This window comes from Hyaena hyaena, unplaced genomic scaffold, assembly GCF_003009895.1.
Source record: "Hyaena hyaena isolate Hyena2069 unplaced genomic scaffold, ASM300989v1 scaffold_1434, whole genome shotgun sequence".
In the NCBI taxonomy this organism is placed as follows: domain Eukaryota; kingdom Metazoa; phylum Chordata; class Mammalia; order Carnivora; family Hyaenidae; genus Hyaena; species Hyaena hyaena.
In genome coordinates this window covers 110,869-129,736 of record NW_024082070.1, presented here as the reverse complement: position 1 = coordinate 129,736, position 18,868 = coordinate 110,869, and the positions used below count along the sequence as shown (strand labels likewise).

General features: G+C 36.7%; 1 long non-coding RNA gene across 2 annotated transcripts; it reads right to left on the bottom strand.

The window, feature by feature from the left end:
• Positions 1 to 251: 251 nt before the first annotated feature.
• On the bottom strand, positions 252 to 18,294 carry LOC120225569. Of its 2 annotated transcripts, none has more exons than XR_005526833.1 (3): positions 18,191 to 18,294; positions 15,039 to 15,094; positions 252 to 423 (listed from the first exon to the last, which is right to left on the bottom strand). It is a non-coding gene; the product is annotated as an uncharacterized LOC120225569 (long non-coding RNA). The 2 variants fall into 2 exon arrangements; XR_005526834.1 differs by lacking the exon at positions 252 to 423 and adding an exon at positions 1,092 to 1,198.
• Positions 18,295 to 18,868: the final 574 nt, after the last annotated feature.

Sequence of the window (18,868 nt, the reverse complement as noted above, 5' to 3'; positions counted from 1 at the left end):
GCCTGATGTAAAAATAAAAACAAAATACAAAAAAAGCCACAAGGCATGAGTACGTCATTAGGAAGAACATTATTAGGACCCTAATCTCTTCCTTTTTCGAGAGTAGAGCTCAGACATGATCCCATCCAGGTCCAACCTACCATGTGGCTCTATAGGTGAAAGACGGTGGTGGAGGGGTGTGTGTGTGTTTGCACACACATGCATGTGTGCGCGCGCGCGCACGTGCTCACGCGCACATGCAACCTGAGACGGCTGCGTCGTGATAGAAGCCACCGAGCCTCACAAAGTCTCTTGAGCAACCATCGTCTCGTAGCCTCCCATCTTGGTGGTCTCCCAGCCTCAGAGGAATTTGTCTGGGTCACAGCTCGCATGCCTGGAAAGACCATCCAAGACAGCTCCACAACTCAGCATCAATGGCAGCCCCTGAGGAATTAAATGGAATTTAATTGGATTAAATTTCTCTGGACTGTTTGAGTTTCACTGGCTTCACCAGGGCCCCCGTCTCGTTTCGCAGCAGCAGCAGCAGCAGCAGCAGCAGCAGCACGGCGGCACATTTTGGAACAGCCAGCATCTGGCGGTGATCATGGGTTACTTAAGCTCTAAACTGGCACATCCACAAGTTGGCTTAAGGAAAGAAATGAGAGCAAGTCGACCACGGGGAAGACAGTACTCTTAAGCCAGGGACAGATGCTGGTGAGAGGTACAGATGTAATCTGGCAGCAACCAATGCTTGGGAAGCCGATGGAGTGAGTGTCTCTTACTGGAGAAGGGATTCAAGCGGGCCATTGCAACCCTACAACTTGCTTCTTTATTCTTTTACACTGCTCACTCCCTTCTAATGTAAAGTTTGGCCAAGCACTGATTTATCTTGTTAATTAAGGAAATGTACAAGAAGAAAAGTAGCTGAATGAACTACATTTTCTGCCTTGGCAGCCACAGTTGATAACTCTCATCTTTCCAGCAGGGGAGCCATGATGACACTGGGACCAGTCATCAGTGTCAACTCAGATTTATGCCCAGTAAATGTAAATGTCTGCCCATTCCCTTTTGTTCGGTATAAATTTACCTGAGCAAGTAGCCATAATCCCCTTCATGGAAGATCTGGGGGAATCATTATCATATGTACATACTATCGTTGCTCAGGATCTTTGCTCATGAGGCCTCACATTCTCCAGTTAGTGGGTTTCAGAAACGAGAACTAAACAAAAGAACATAAGCTTTTATTAGGGTGATTGCCTTCTGCCTCCTGGTTATACAATCTAATTCACTTAGATGGTATAAATTAGGCAACACTCTTAATGTCTGTCCATATATCTTGTCCCTATAAAAACTGTGTCTTTAACCATCTTCCTAGCACTGAGGAGGCCAGGACCCTGGGCTGACAGTCCAGCCTTGACACGTATGACAGTAGTTGTACCCATATTTCTTCTGGTAGTTGATGCTGCCTATCCTTATTTTGGGATCCCGTCATACCCACGGCTACTAGGGACCTCAGTTCTGTAACAGTATCTCTTAACCTCAGCCCCCACCTACCAAAGAGGCCTATCATTGAGCTTCTCAATGATACTAGTACCAATCTAACCAATACATTCTCTATCACTTTAGCAAATGGCATGCCCTTCAGGCTCTCTATGGATCACGGTCATCTGGTGTGTTTTATGGGTTTATAGTTTATTAGAATGCCTATTTCTCTTGTCATTTTGATCCCATCTTCTACTGTCTGACATGTACTTATTATAATATAGGTAATTGCTTTCCCTAGCTTCAAAGAGCCCTCCTCACAGCATGGGAGCACTAGAGGTCTTGTGTTGTGCTTTAAATTCTTATCCTGGGACAGTACTGCCATATCAGTAAACTTTCCCTTATCAAACTTTAAACACTGTCCCCCTCCTTCTATTCAGCAACCTCAGGATCCAGTTCTATAAGTTCTCTCACAACTGCTGCGTATACATGTCGCTAGATGCTGCAATCCCATCCACATGTAGCCCCTTTCCTCAGTTAGCAGGCTCAGAACAGCCCTTATGTTGTCTTGTGAGACAGAGCCTTTCTGTCATCCTATGTCAGGGATGTGTTCTCCATTTTCAAAGCCTGGAGAAGTGCTCTGCATTCCAAGGTCTTCCGTACATCATATCAGATATCTCCATCCAAGTTTCAGCATCCTACTCCTTCTCAATCAGAGCCCTTGCTTTGCTACAGGAAACTTCCTATGCTTGAGAATTCAACCTTCTCTGGAGCTCTGTTACTTTTCTGAGTAAGTCTTTGTTCACATATTCATTCTCTGCCCTTTGTTTGCTAGAGATGAGTCTTTATATATTCCACCAAAGAAACCATATAACCTTCACTTTCTACCTTAAATTCCTTTACTTTATTTATCAATCCACTCATGAATCACTCTCAGCCTGTTTTTATCCAACACATCAATACCAGAAATAGCCATTTGATCTGATGGTCTCTGGAATTATTAATTTCCTTGTACCTCTCAAACACTTGAGATATTGCAAGCACTAATGAATTCCTTTCTACCCAGTTCACCACCTGTAAAATTCTTAACAGTTACACTCACACAACACGCTAGGAGCTGCATCCCCTGCCATTTGGCCGACAGATGCTGCAGTTCCCAAATCCCATTTTTGAGCCTGCTTTTTAGGTCACTTCCAGTACTAACTCTTCTAGGTTAAGTTTACTGTCTACAAAAACTGAGAATCAGATATGTGAGCAAGGGATTATAGGGAAGGACACTGGGGAGCCACAACTGGAAGGAAGTGAAGAGAGCAGGACCGGCAGAGGGAAAAGTTGAAGTTCAATGTAGTTGAGGCAGAGGCCTCAGGCCCTCAGACAAGTCTACAGAGAGAGCTCAGGAGTTGAGATAATACTTCAGTGTTTTCCCAAATTGAGACACGGGGGCCAGGCCTTCTTTTCCCTCCATCAATTAGATAATGGATGCAAGCTGCTTCAAAGGAAGGGGTGCAACTTTAACTAAGGACAATTGAAGGGGTAGCTGGGAGCATCCTGCCAGCCAGAGCTCTGAGTGTCTCCACCCTGCAGGGAGTATTCTAGGTGAAGCTCTAGAGCATATGCTACATAAGGTTCATTGAACTATAAAAATAGAAAAGAAAGAGAAAGCAAATATCCAGATAAGATTCTAGTATTGCATTTTCTGAACAAAGGAAAGAAGAGAGGAAAAGAGAGTTAGTATCCTTCTATATCTGTTTTCACAAGACATTGTGCCTTACACATAATGTATATGTTGAGTGGATGAATGAATGAAAAACGAGGCTACCCTTTCCATTCTATAAAAATATTACATGCATATATCATTCAGATTATAAACATCTTCAAGAAATTCTGCTCCCTCATATTTATTATTTGTGAAGAGAGAATCTCTGATTGGTTCCTTATAACATCTGCTGAATATTATCTCATAGCAACTGCTAATCTGTGTAGGCATATTTGACATTTGGCAGGAATTTACTTCCTTTTACCCATACAATATAGGCAATTTGGGCTTTACTTCTTTTGGAAAGACAAGTGAAATACATTAAGTAAACATTATCTTACACCTTTCATTGGCCTGTACCTGGTAATGTTAATGGTGCCTTAAAATCAATAATTAAATATATGATTTGATATAATTTTTTAAATATTCTACCCAGTATCATAATTTGTGTTAATAATATTTACTCACTTCTAAACAATGAACTTCAATTTTTTTTCTTAATTTTCTTAATATTTATTTCAGGTTGGACATTTTTTTCTGTTTTCAGGTATATTAAAACTTTAAAGTGTGATAAGTGTTCACCAAGTATCTTTAGATTTTATAATTATCTTTTGGAGCATTCTACATTTGAGCTATTATTCCATGTAATTTCATGTTTTTTCTTTACAGATAGTTTAATGATGCTGCCATAATAAAACATAGTCTTTAATTAAAAGGCATACCTACCAACAAACTATTTCAAATAGTCCTAAATGTATGCTTCCAAAAAATGCTCACATCCTTTCTAATAAAAAAATTAGTTTGATAAGAAGTGTCATTTATATGTTAGCAAACTCTTAAAGGCGTATTTATTCTGTAGATCTTTTTGAACAGCTATTTTCTGGTCACAGCATTGTGCTAGATGCTAAGGAAAGAAGGCAATGAATAAGATCTTATATCTGCCTTCATGAATGCTACAACATTGAATTAAGAGATTATGAAAATAATGTATCATAATAGAAAATAAAATTAGTAAAATAAAGTTAGTATAAGCAAAGAGAAATGATCAAATTATTCCAATCCTAGGCATGAGGGAAAACTTTATATTAACTTCTATCATAATATTTATGTGAGTGCTAGAGCTGTTTTCTTCCCTGTCTTTCTCACTAAGAAAGAGTGGGATTAAATGTTCATCTCAGTATTTCCCAAGTGTACCACCGAGCTGTGAGCCAACAGATGATCTTCTAGCTTTTTGGGGAGTTATTATGTAAAGTACCTACACTTCGAGAGATAAGTATCTGTTCTGTAGAGAGCTTTCCAAAATGACAGGAAGGTGTCAGCTTGTTCACACAAGTCAGTTGGTGTTATGTTTAATGTTCACCTTGAGGAATTAGAGACAGCTGTTCCTGAAGTAATCAGTTGATGGCATATTGTAGAATGCCTTGGATGACACACACCAGAATCTGACATTTCCTCCTTTTGTAGGTAAAGTGTTGAGTACTGTCTTCATCATTACATAGCATAATCTGAAGTTTACCAGGATATTGGGTTACTTATGTCCCCCATTAGGGTTCCCATTACTAACTTTCTAACTCAATCTTAGGAGGGAAGAGAAATGAGGAAACCAATGAAACGGACTAGTTTTGCTCCTAATTTAGATAAGTCAGTTGCAGACACAAGGTATTGAGGGACTGGAATATATTTTTTAAGCCATATCTTTATTAAATTCCTCTCATATTTAAGGTAAAATAATATTCCTTGAATATGGTTCTAATTTAAAAAACCACCCTCACTGAAGGTTTTATGGACAAAGATATGAACCTAATAACTTTGGAAATTAATAGAATCTATAAGACTAAAGGTTAAAGTAACTGCTTGTATTGAGTAAAATGGTTTCCCACTGGCATGTGGGTGAGGAACTTTGAAAGCCCTATACGTAGATACTTACAACAGGTAAAGTACATGGACATCAGATTTTTCACTATTGAAGTGGGAAGAAAGCAAGGGGAGGAGGTTAGGATGACCCATGAGGTACATTGGAGTTATACACTCTAATGAACTCATGTTTGGTTTAATATAGATAAAAGTGGGTATATTTGCAGATATGTGCACCTACAGGGATTGGTATATATCCAACCTTCAAGGTAACTTAGAGGGCCTAGAAATAATAACCTAGAAGTAATGAGTGCACCTAGTGTGGAGATCTTGGTTTCTTACACCACTCTTCAATACAAAGAACCAGAGTTCCTTGAGGAAGGGCTGCTTCTAGAAATGAGGCAGGAAATAGACAAGATGAGTTCAGCATATCTTGTAGTGCCAGAAAATAAGTGCTCAAAAAAGAAAAAAACTTATGGGACCCAAGAGTTAACTAAATGAGCTTTCAGTGGTCAACACCGAAACAATTTGAGCAACAAAATTTATAAAGTATGGACTGAGTTAATAATAGTAATGATGACATATCAACATCAATTTATTAATTGTGACAAATATACCACATTTAATCCGGTTGTTAGTAATATAGGAAACCGGGCATAGGGTATACAAGAACCTTTTTAGTTTAGTGGGTTTTTTTTTTTTTTGCGATAATTCTGTAAATCTAAATGTGTTATAAAATCAAAAAGTTTATTTTTAAAAATCACACACTTTCAAGAGCTAAGTATATGTTCATGACTTATCTGTGGATAGATAACAATATCATATTCCAAAGATCATTGAAAGCTCTTATTCTTAAGATTTCAAGTCCATTAAACATGCAAGATGCTCAAAGCACATAGACTAGGCCAATTTTATGCCAAAAGACAAGCCCCACATTTCCAGAACAATTTTAAAAACAAATTTTTTATCCATAAAAACAAAACTAATGTTTTGCACTTACTGTCAGATTAAATTTCACATTGCTTTTAATCTTTATTATTTGTATATGAAATACACTGCAGGTTTCAGAGTAAAATTCACTTAGACAAGTAAATGACTTTTGTGCTGTATATTTCCACACATTAATAGCATCATTTGCATGCTAAAGAAATGAAATTTTTATTCTGCTGTGGCCACCAAGGATTAATTTAATGAATTGAATAGAGTTTCGACTGCCTTCTGAGAGAGAGAAGGTTAAAAGGTACATTTTGCTAAATATTTAAAATCTTTAACCTTTGTAGTATAGTTCTCCATGATTAAAAAGAAAGAAGGATAGATACTTAAAGCACAGTTGTATCTTGCTTAAAATTTTTCCTTTTCAAATCCAGAGGTAATCTACATGATCTTTGAATTAATACCAAGTATTTCTAATAAGGCTACACCTCTTCTATGAAGAGACTTTCAAATATGTTTATCAGGTTTTCTATGATTTCTGTTTTATCAAACCGGAGTCCATCAAGGAGGAACTTTTGCATGTGGGCAAGAAGCAGTAAGCATCTCTTATATGTTTTCTTTTTCTGCAGCAACACATGAGATCATCTTAGAATCCACTATTTCCATTCCTAAATGAATGGCCTTCACAGTCCTATTTAATTTTTAATTTGGTGACTTGTGGAGAAATTCAGAACTGTCTTTTAATTTGTGTTCCTGGCCCTTCTCTATCAATGTATTAGTTGACACTGGATATTCCCATCACAAACTGTCAAGCTTAGAACAATCCATATACTAGAGGTGTTTTTTATGATGCAATAGACACCATGAATAGCATCAGACTATTTCTTTTATTAAATGTTATCTTCCCACAATTAACATATTAAAATAAATCAATCAAATATATGATTGAGACATCTCTGTAAATATCTAAGATAGAAGTCAGAAGAAAATTAATTAAAACAATCTCTTGGGAGTGCCTGGGTGGCTCAGTCAGTTAAGCATCCAACTTCCACTTAGGTCATGATCTCAGTCTATGAGTTTGAGCCTTGCGTCAGGCTCTGTGCCAACAACGCAGAGCCTGAAGCTTGCTTTGGATTCTGTCTCCCTCTCTGCCTCTCCCCAATGCATGATCTCTCTCTCTCTCTCTCAAATAAATAAACATCTTAAAAGAAACTTCTTAAATAAAATCTACTAAGAAATCTCTTGGTAGGAAGAAAGAAACATCAAATATCAGTTTTAAGTGGTAAATTACCTTATAAAATGTGTTTTATATTCTTGGTATAAATGGAGAAGAGTATCTGGGCTTCAACATATAATAATAAAATACAAAAATCTTAAGTAATATGCTTTCTTGAATCATTAAATTTAATCCAACCTATAATGTGTCTATTTAGTATTTCATTGAGCATTTAGAAAAAAGTAGACTCTTTTTGAGATTGGAGTAAAATGAATTTTTCAGGCACAAATTTATTTTATTGTTCCATTACTTTTATATCTTTATATTATAAATATATACTTGTTAATACATACAAAAGACAAAGGACTTGGAAAGTGTTTTGTGAGGCACCTGGGTGGCTCAGTTAATTGAGCATCCAACTCTTGATTTCAGCTCAGATCATGATCCCAGGGTAGTGGGATCCAGCCCTACATCCACCTCTGCACTGAGCTTGGAGCCTGCTTGGATCCTGCTTGGGATTCTCTCTTTCTCTCCTTCAGTCCCTTTCTCTCTCTCTCTCAGATAAAATTGCATTAAAAAAAAAAAAAGTGTTTTGTAAAAGGTTAGCTGTTCACAGCATATACTGTAGTCACTTACTCCCTGCAGCCACAGATCTTTCCTGTGTGTCACTGTAGTCCCTTTCCAGTGGGTTTTGAACAGGACCCTGAGGCCCTACACTGCCAGAGAGCCTTTCCATCCCAGCCAGACTGAACTGAATTCTTTCCAGGAAGATAATCATCTGTCTGAATATGACACCTGGCTCCTCTCGCAGGCAATCTCTGCTGTCTGCTTTCTTTTCCTAAGTATAGGTCATATTTGTTCTCTGCATGTGTCATAAACTTTTGTTGAAACTGGACATTTTAGGTAATATATCTTAGCAACTCTGACTATTGATTTCCTCCCCCCTCTATAGGGTTTGTTTTTATTGTTTTTGCTTGTTCATTTATTCAAAGACTTGGCGAGAGTATTTCAGTGAAGTGTATTCTGCTTGCTGTGTGAAGCCTCTCATTTGCTCCTCCTAAGGTAAAGCCCTGGGTATGTGCACGATCACCAAGAAATAACTGCTGTTTTAACAAGACTCTCTTTGTCTCTTTCCCTGATCTGTCTAATGAGCCATCTGCCTCTACTGGTATCACACCCAGCTCTTAAGCCTCTACTAATTATGGACTGAGTGACCTATTGCTTTTGACAATGTCCTCAGGCATAAATTATTCCACAGTATGATCCAATTAAATATGGGCAGAGATGGTTTTTAAAGACTGTCTTGGAGGTATTTTCTGACTCTGTGAAGGTTTTTCTTGGCTATTTCCCTGCTTGTCTCCAGTAAACTAGTTGGCCTCTGGTTTAGCTTGGTGATTTCATAAAGCTAACAGCCTCCTCTTAATTGTTTATCACCTAAATCTCCATTGTTTTTGAGAGTGTTCTTTCAGTATTGAAGTTACTCACACCATGTTTTAAACAAAATTAATTCCTTTGGTGAAACTTTGGAGTTCTCTGTTTTAGTGGACTGTTTCCTTGAGCAACTGATCTGAACACTGGGTGAGGGGCCCTAGCCTCTGTTACTCCCAACTTGCCTTTGCTGGCATTGAAAATCTGTCCCACAAATTAACTAGGGTGAAGATCAGAGCCCTATTATTCATGCCCAGGTAGAGCAACCAACATATGAGTGAAGTCTAGGTGGAGGAAGGGAGCCTCTGACTTTTCATCTGGACCCACCAACAATATAGCCTCAGCAACTCAGAGTTGGAGGGGACTCGAAATACTTGTGACCTACCCTTCCTAGTAGATGTAGTATCCCCTGACTAGGAGTGAAAAGACAGACATATCAATCAAGAGGGGAGCTTCTGTTAAACTGAGCTGGTACTGAGGAGGGACTGAAGGAGAGCAGAAGGAAGTGAGATGTAGTTCAGCTTCCACAGACTCTCAGCATACTTACCACATTTTAGTAGATTTTCTAAAAGAAATGTTTCTTCATTTACTGGCAGTTTACCCTTTGGTAATTGTCAGAGATTTTCAATAGTTGTGTGCATTACGTGTGTGTGCATGTGTGTGTGTGCATGCAGATATAGATATATAATTTTATTTATCTTTCTATATAACTATCAATCTATGCTTCTTACATGGTTAACAGTTCAATGGAACACTTCATGTTGCCATTCCTAAAGTGGAAACCGTGTTGTTATCATTAGTTTTTGAGTCAGCCAGGCCAAACTATCATCAATAGTAACAGGATCCTCTAATCTCATGCTTTCTTTTAACCAAGTCAGTGATAGGGTTTCTAATAATAGTTCAGTGCTGGTATCTCCAGCTTCAAAGCTCTTTCCTTCCCGTCATCAAACTTTCCCAGGAGAACGAGAGTCTCAGGATCTCTAAAACCTGACTTAAACAGCAAATGTGCCTTTTAGCAACTCTCTAATTTCTTTTTTTTAATGCTTATTTATTTCTGGGCCTGTTTATTTATTTCTGGGCTTGATCCCATGAACGTTGAAATCATGACCTGAGCTGAAGAGTCTGACGCTTAACTGACTGAACCACCCAGGTACCCCAGCAACTTTCTTATCTCTTAAAGATGCAAAAATATGCAGCAAGCTCTTGATATAGACAAGATATTAAAACTTCTAGCTTCTTTTGTACTATAAAATACAACTGTCTTCACGCATATACAAAACGTGTCATACCCATATGGTAAAACACTATTAAGCAATAAAAAGGAACAAACTATTACGGATTCATGCTTCAACACGAAAAAACCTCAGATGCATCATGCTAGGGGAAAGAAGCATATTATACGATATTATATGATTCCATTTATGTGAAACATCCAGAGGAGTAAATATATAGAGAAATGAATGGTTGGGGGAAGGAATAGACGTTGACTGCAGATAGGCACAAGAAATCTTTTTGGAATAATAAAAATGTTCTAAATTGAATTTTAGTGCTGATTGCAGAACTCTGTAAATTAGTAAAAATCATTTAATTGTACGCTTAAATGAGAGAATGTGTGGTATTAAAATTATACTTCTTAATTAGAAGGATAGAATAGAATTCTTAAAATAATTGCCTTATTTGTCTTTCTAATCCCTATGTTTTGCACAGTGCCTAAAACATAGCATGTTCAATAATGTTGGTAAGATGAATGAATCAATCGATTAATTCGTAAGAGTCCCACTTACGACACAGATATCAACTCTTGCCCAAATGGTAGTGTCAACAGACTGGAGTGCATGAACATCCATGGGTCTGTATAAGCTCACCGTGCACTAGGAGAGAGAGATGAGTAACAAAAACACAAAAGGCAAATAATAGTAAATTAGAGACAAATCTTATCTGAGTTTAGTTCTGATGATCAAGAAGATGGTTACTTTAACACCATTTTTCTCCCAACCCACACATCATCTAAGGAAAACTGTAGGGAAAGAAGGATGAAAAGCTGAAAATAAAATGATCCAGGTACCCCCTCTCTACCGACCATGTTTCAGTCAAAGGAGCTCACTACTATCTGATTTTCTATTGTAAAGATACCTAAATTTTATGGTTTCATTTAAAGAAAGTATATAGCAAACACACGAGCAGAAAGTATATAAGGAATTTTGAATAATCACATTGATCTCTAAGCTAGCTGATTTTAAACAAATTATTTCTTAATTGATCTTATAGATCATCTTCTCAGAAAGCTGTCATTGACCTGGAACACCCTCCAATAATCCATAATGTAGGAAAAAATACATATCGGGTTGGGAGAGGCTGCGCAAGGGCTTCCTCATTCATCCACCATTCCACTCCTGTGAACATAGTAGGCTCTTAAATATTTATTCTATGACCAATGAAATCTTGAAGTTACTAAGACACAATGCCAAGCAAATTCAGTGTTGTAGCAAACCTTGAAACTCTTAATTAGGTGAACAAAACACAATATCCATTTGCCAGTTTGTCACAGGCTTCATTACTCTTTTATGCTCACACTGATATGTTGGTATGTTAAGAAACTTCCTGAATAATTAGTGACAGGTGTAATAATGCACCTGCTATTCTGTTCACAGGAACATTCTGCCTAATAAAAAACAATACAAGGTCAGTATGCAATCCATTTTTCCCATTTGAAGCACCACTGTGCTCATCATCTAATGATAATATAAAGCCAGTTAGAGGTCCATTCTCTTATTCACAAAGTGTTCAAAATTACACCAATAACTATATTTAAAGACTCTTGGTTTAGTCATTTTTTTTTTTTTTTTTTTAACCTATAAGTGTTTCTGGCATCCAATTTCTGACCTGCTCCTAGATAGGAACCAGGTACATTTGCCTTCTGCTCTTTATTAATTTAGGCATTTCCTTTCCCATTTAAGTGAGAAGAAAAGAGAATGGAAATGAAATTTAAATGAGAGGTTTTTGTTACTTGATTGCAATGCCAATAAGAATTTTGGTATGGGTTGAGGTTGAGAAATATTGCTAAATGTAGTTTTTCAATTATCTATGGATTTCAATTATCCAGGGATCCCTCTCCTTTATTAGAATAAATAACTGTGAGTTAATGTAACATATTTGGATAGAATTTAAATCTCACCACGCTCAACTTCATTATCTGGAACTGGGCTTTCATTTTCAGAGACTGAAGGGAATTTAGGAAATTACATTATTGTTATTTTTTTCCTTTCTTTAAAAAAGCTGACACAAAGTGTTTCATGCATCAAGAAAATAAATAAACCAGAAAGACTGTCAGCCACTTTTTAGTACTTTACTGATTCTAAAACTTATATTTTATCATATTCCTGAAACTCAATGGCAGTAATACTTGGAAAACATTTTGAGACTTAAGAATATGCATAGATATACAGGCTTCATTCATAGATTACATGCATCTATGTGAATAAGCTTTACCAAAGTCTTGAAAGAAATTTCTAAACTTAAATAATTAAGTATAAAAATATTGCACAAACATCTATCGTCTTCCTGAATGAACATCTAACATTAACACATGTCATCAAAAGGTCTTAAATGAATCACTATGGTAAAGAACATGGGCCAAGGATTTTAATCATGACCTTCAGGAAGTTATAGGATTTCTTGAGTCTCAGTTTCCTTTTGAGTAAAATGGATATATTAGTGGGTTTTTTGTGAGAAATACGTTATAAATATATATAAGTATATATATAAGTTAATATCTATAAGTATAGACATATCTATATTAGCATGTCTTGCACACAGGTAATTAAATAACAGTTGTACTATAGCAATTATTATCATCTTTGACTCTTTTCTTTTCCTTATATCCCTATCAAATCAGCTGAAAAATCATTCCAAGAAATCCATTTCTATAGTGTCTCTCAGACGTATCCAGTTCTCTTTTTCTCTTTCACTAGTCTAAGACCATAATAACGCTTCCTGGTCTATTGTAATAGTCCCACAATTATTCTCACCCCTTCCAACCTTTCTTCTTTTACCCACAGCCCTGCAAGAGATCCCTTTTAAGAACACAGTTGATGTGTGTCACTCTGTGGAAGAAAAGCTTTAATGTTTCACCATATGTCATTAAAATAGAACCTCACATTGGTTCAGCGTCACAATGTGTTCTAATCCACATTTCTGTGTCTTCACCCTCTGTACCACCTTCTGTCTTCCTCTCTTATTCATCCCCCAAAAACATCCTAAATCATACTACCTACCTGATGACAAGCCCTGGATTTTCCTAGTTCACAAACTTGCTTGAGTTATTTTCATTGCCCTTAAAACCTCTCCCTCTATTTATGGTGAAACCTGAAACATCCTATAAAAAGACACCTGACGGGGTGCCTGGCTGGCTCAGTCAGTAGAACATGTGACTCTTGCTCTCAGTGAGTTTGAGCCTAATGTTGGGAATAGAGATTATATAAAAACAAAACAAAACAAAACAACAACAAAACACCTTATTCTGTATTCTGGTGCCTTATAAGTTCTCTGCAGGCACTGATTCATATCCATCTTCCAGAACTCTTGTGTTGTGCCTTTCAGCATGCCTCACATTTGGTGGAGCACTGCATCAGACCTGGCTTTTGCTTATCCGAAGATCCCTTAGATTGACACTTTATTACGACTACATGTTTGATTTTCCAACACAATTATGACTAAGCAAGAGCTTTTAGGTTCCTTGATAATGCTCTTCAAAGAGCCTCATGCCAGTAAGAAAAGACTCACTAGCTCCAGAACGCTAGCCTGAACAAATCATCCAAGTCCAATTTATAGAAGAGGGAATTTGGAACAATCCGTTCCTCTCTTCCTCTTACACTCTAACTAATGTGTCTCTCAATTTTCTACCATAAATTTCATCTCTCTCAAGAAGTATTTCACAGCCTCTTCTTTTTAAAAAATTTTTAATGTTTATTTATTTTTGAGAGAGAGAGAGAGAGACAGAGTATGAGTGGGGAAAGGGCAGAGGGAGAGGGAGACACAGAATCCAAAACAGGCTCTAGGCTCTGAGCTGCCAGCACACAGCCCTATGCAGGGCTCAAACCCGTGACCCATGAGATCATGACCTGAGCCAAAGTCCAATGCTCAGTCGACTGAACCACCCATGCACCCCTCACAGCCTTGTTTACTGGAGTAGTCTCTTCTTCCCCTATAATCCAAGCAACCTTGAATCTTTCCTATAATTCAGATCATACACTCCTTTTTCAGAGTGTTTATATTTGTGTCTTTTACTTTTATGATTCACATGCTCTTAGATAACATATTTACTTTGCTTTCTATGATACCTACATCAGAATATATTTCATGGCAAATATTCAATAAGTGGATGATGAATTAAATTGATATAAGATTATCACCTAATATTTGTAAAATACTTCACACTTTTGAGAGTAAAACTATGGATATAGACATATGGGAGAGTGATGTCCAATTACAGATAAGAACAATTACACTCAGAGTCATGAATATATTACTGCAAAACAAGAAGCCGAGTTCTAATAACTTACCCAGAGTTTTCCACAATCCTCAAGACCAGTTTTCCAGTCTCAAATAGAGCTTTGATTCAAAATTCTGTGGTGATACTCTAATATTGTGGAGATAATATAGAAGTCAAGTCATTGCCTCACATATGCATCTTTCCTCTCCCCCATGGAAATAGTCTTACTGTTCTTAAGAAAAATGTGGTTAAAAGAAAGGAAGAGCTGGTCATGCTGCTATGTTACACTGCGTAGCATTTTAGAAGGAAGAGGTAGAACTAAATATGTTAACCTGGAAGTGGTCCTAAGATATGAGGTTAAATTCAAAATTATTTCAAAATGACAAAACGACATTACATCATTTACATATTAAAGCCATAAAATACAGGATACTATATATTCTCTAGGAGTACATATGGATTTATGCAAAGGCATAGCAAAAGGTCTGGAAGAATATGTACCAAACAGAAGTCATTATCCCTGAGAATCAAAGAGGGGTAGACTGGGGTTGGGATGCCAGTCATCAAACTCAACTTCAGAGGTTGCTTCATTTTTTTTCCAAACAAAAAAAAATGTTTGTTTGTTTGTTTGTTTTTAACAAGTAAAATGTATTCTGGCCCTATGCCAGATGTCAGAGTTCAAATCCTGTCTCATTTACTACTTTTGTAAATGTAAGCAATAGATTCTCTTCATCTGTATTCGTCATCTATAAAATCTTTATAATATAACCAAATTATAGGCAACATTGCCTTCATGAGCATCCAAGTAATTTTTTAAAAAATTTTTTGATACTTGTATTAAATAGCAGAATCTTTACATAGAAAACAGATATCCAAATTCCCATAAACATATATTTTACCTGTTAGATGTTCCATTATTTTCTCCGGGAAGTTTCTATATACTGTGGACTGGATTCTGAAAATGAAAATTAACAGTACCAATTTAGAGATGCATGTGTACTTTAGCCATTGAGTTGAATTAAGTCCTAATAATTATGTTCTAACATTAAGGTTAGAACATCTTTCAGACAGTACTAAAATATTGTAGAGACCTTCATATGGAAAATTCAGCAAAAGTTTAATACACTCTTGATCCATATGAATAATTATGTCAGACAGACCTTCTCATGTACAATAACATCAACTTCCTATATTTGGCTACATTTTGTTTCTTACAAAAGAGTTCTCCTCAATGGTTGCAGTTTTTTTCCACTATCATTGATCTCTCAAATTTGGAAATTTTTGACACATAGCAAAGTGATTTCCTATAGTCTCGACATGTATGTCAAGGTGGCAGAAGTTGTTCAAATGATAAATCCAAAATGAAGGCTACATCATACCTAAATGGATCTTAAAAACCTAGTTACTAGAGTATAAAAGAAACAGAAGAATTTCTACATTAACTCAGTGACATTGCTACTTTATTTTACATGCCTAGTTTAATTAAAAAATGAGGCTGTACCAACAGGGAATATCAAGTCTCATTTTGCTCAGACAACTAAATGCTTTTAAAACTTCTGACCTTCACCCATTTTGTTTGCTTTTCTTAATGTTCTTGTTGAGAAAACCCATAATTGAAAATAATTCTTAGTAGCATTTCCCAACATTTCCTGAGCATAGAGATGGGCCAAGATTTGTGCTACGTGCTGGTAGTATACATAGGAATACGTGACACTCCTTGGCTTTGAAAAACTTGCAATCTAGGAAAAAGAACACACAAGTAAACAAGTGATTTTTTTTTTAGAATTTATCTGTTAAAACTAAGACTCATGTGCTTTATTCACACACAACAGTTCTTTAAAAGCAATTACATTAATCCTTAAACATATTCTTTTGGGGAAAAATTGCAAATTTATCCTAACCAATACCAATTATGCTATGTGCTACTTATTTATTATTAGTGAGCTATTTTCCTGTCTGTTTTTTTTGCTCAAGATATTACTTGACATATTTGTCTAGTTTGATCTTTACATATACAACCTAATTATTCCTTCTTAATCATGAAGACATTGCAATGAGAGGATCCATTCACTACGTGTTTTTCTTTTAGGCTTCGCCTTATCTTAGATCAGAAGGCTTGGGTGGATCTTGATTAGCATAACACTTTTTGTCATGGAGCCACAGCATATCTCTAGCTCAAAATCTTAGCATTTAAAAAGCAGTTGAGAATCTGTGAGGATTAGTCTCCCGTGGACACCTGTTATAAATCTGAGTGAGCGATACCTTGGCAACATTACTTTCCAAGTGTTTCCATTTGATATAATCAGGCCTGACCACCAGCTTATGTTTCTGCCAAGTCTATCATGTATAATTTTTAGTTGATGTAATTCTTTTAAAGCCAAATCAGAGTGCTGTGCTGTAAATAAAGCTCACTCTTCTTCACAGCAGGCCACTGCGTGATTACTCCTACGAACTGTATTTCCCTACCCCTTCCAAACCAGGCCTATCACCAAGGAGGTGCCTGGGTGTAAGAGGAAAATAATAGCACATTCCTGAACTGTAATGATGTGTACTTTATCAGCCATTGACATGCACAATGAGAAGTAGTAATTGCCTGATGATGTGTCAGGTGACTTTTGGGTTTTACATATAAAAGAATTCAGAGGCAATAATACAGAACAAGTAAAAGTGACATTTTCAATATCACAGCTGGATCAGAACAACCACTATTTAGTCTACTATTTCCATGTGAACACTGAGTACTTGGGTCGGCTTTTGCATCTTGTCACACATTTGACTGCATTATTTGGGCTTTTAGAAAGTTGTAAGTAAGCTCTATGGTTACTGATTTCAAGTAAATGATTCTGATCTTAGATGTTTCCGGTCTTTCCGTTCTCTGAGCTCCTACAGTGTCTACTGTCTGAATCACTCAACCCAACACTTAATTAAATGTAAGCGTTTAATTGTGCCCTTGGGTATAAAACAGAATTTTCCTTTTCTGTTGTAACGTTGACTGACCTATAAAGGACTGGGACCTAGTAGGACTCTGATAAAAACCTTCAGATTTGGTTCAATCTCTTAGTTTCTGATCTGTTACACTCACAACAAAGGTGGTTAAAATATTGCAGCAGGAAGGGATGTTAGCTCTCTTTACAGATATATTAAGCAATTTTCAAAATTGGCAAAAACAGAAACAAACTCACAAATCTAAGATAATTTCCTTTCTACTACCTATGGGCCACCCTGCATTTTCATGCACAATTCAGAGATACTTTTAGGTCTCTAAATATTTTGCAAGAGGAAAAAAAAGTCTTTTCTATTCTCAAGAAAAAAAATCAAAGGAGGAGACACAGTACTCAAAGACCACATTGAAAACATTTGCTTCTGATTAGGAAACACCAGTGGTCCATTACTCTAAAAAAGACCCACATATACAAAAAAAAGAGAAGGTTTAAAGCAATCTAAAAATTAAGGAAAATATATTGGTTTTTATCAAAAAAGTGAAATTAACAAAACCTCTTATTTATTGAGCTCTTATATTGAAACTAAATAAGATTACTTTATAAGTACTATGAGCCTATATATTAATTTATTTCCCAATATATTCTAGCCAACCTAAGTATGTATTAAAGATAATATAGAATCTCTATTTCTCAATACAATTCATTGATTAACAGGCAAGGAAAATTGTCCTTATTTCTAATGCATGCTGATCTAGGCTCATATTCTGAGGCATAAGACAAAGTTCTTAAATATTTAAAGTAGGGATTGGACAGCTGTCCAAAAGCAAAGTAAAACAAACAAAAATTCTCCTGGATTTATATAATCTCATCCATTCCCAAATGGCTCTTGCTAAAATACCATCTACCTGATTTAACTCAAGGAAAAATCACATAGTTTTGTTTCCCTCCCCCTGGATCGCCAGCTGTGTGATAACAGTTAAGGCACTGTAAGGCCTAGATGAGGGATCAACATGATTTCTTCTCCACTCTCCTCTCTTTCTTGGCAAGGATCTCTTACCACCAAAACCAATGTGGTTTCCACCCAATCCCTCAGGCCACTGAGCTCCTACCTTTTGGAAAGGAACTTCAGAAGCCATTAGACCATTTTGACAAGAGAAATAATTCACCTCAATATACCCTTCAAAACTGTTACATAAATGAGAGCAAGCTGGGTGTTTCTTTCTGTGCTGCAGCTCCACTGCTAACTCAAACAGCTGTGAAAGTTACCGTGGAGATATAGCCACTGCATGGCCACCTGCTGTTCTTTGTGACAGCCGCCACTGCCCCTTGACACTGAAGAGCATAGCACAGTCACCTAATAACCAGGCAGCTCGGGAGTTTGGGATGTGTGTATGTGTGTGTGTGTGTGTGTGTGTGTGTGTGTGTGTGTGTGAGTGTATATATGTCAGCGAACATTGGTCTGAGGATTTACGCTGTCATTCTAATACTAAGAGTAATAGCTAATAACCTCTGCTTCCAAATGCATATTTGTGAAACTGTCAAACCAAGGTGTTATTTCTGCATTAGTAGAAATAGCTGCCTCTTCCAACATCAGGCATGGCTTAGTTTTTTAAATTTTAGGTATAAATTAAAACAAACTATGGTTCTTATGTGTATGAAGAAGGGAAGCTTTAGTTTCTTACTCTTTGGGCAATTATATACCATAAACATATTTTTAGGAGTCGTGCTCAACTCCATCATAAACAGCCTGTCTTTTAAAAGCATTAATGATCTATTATTCAAGCCAA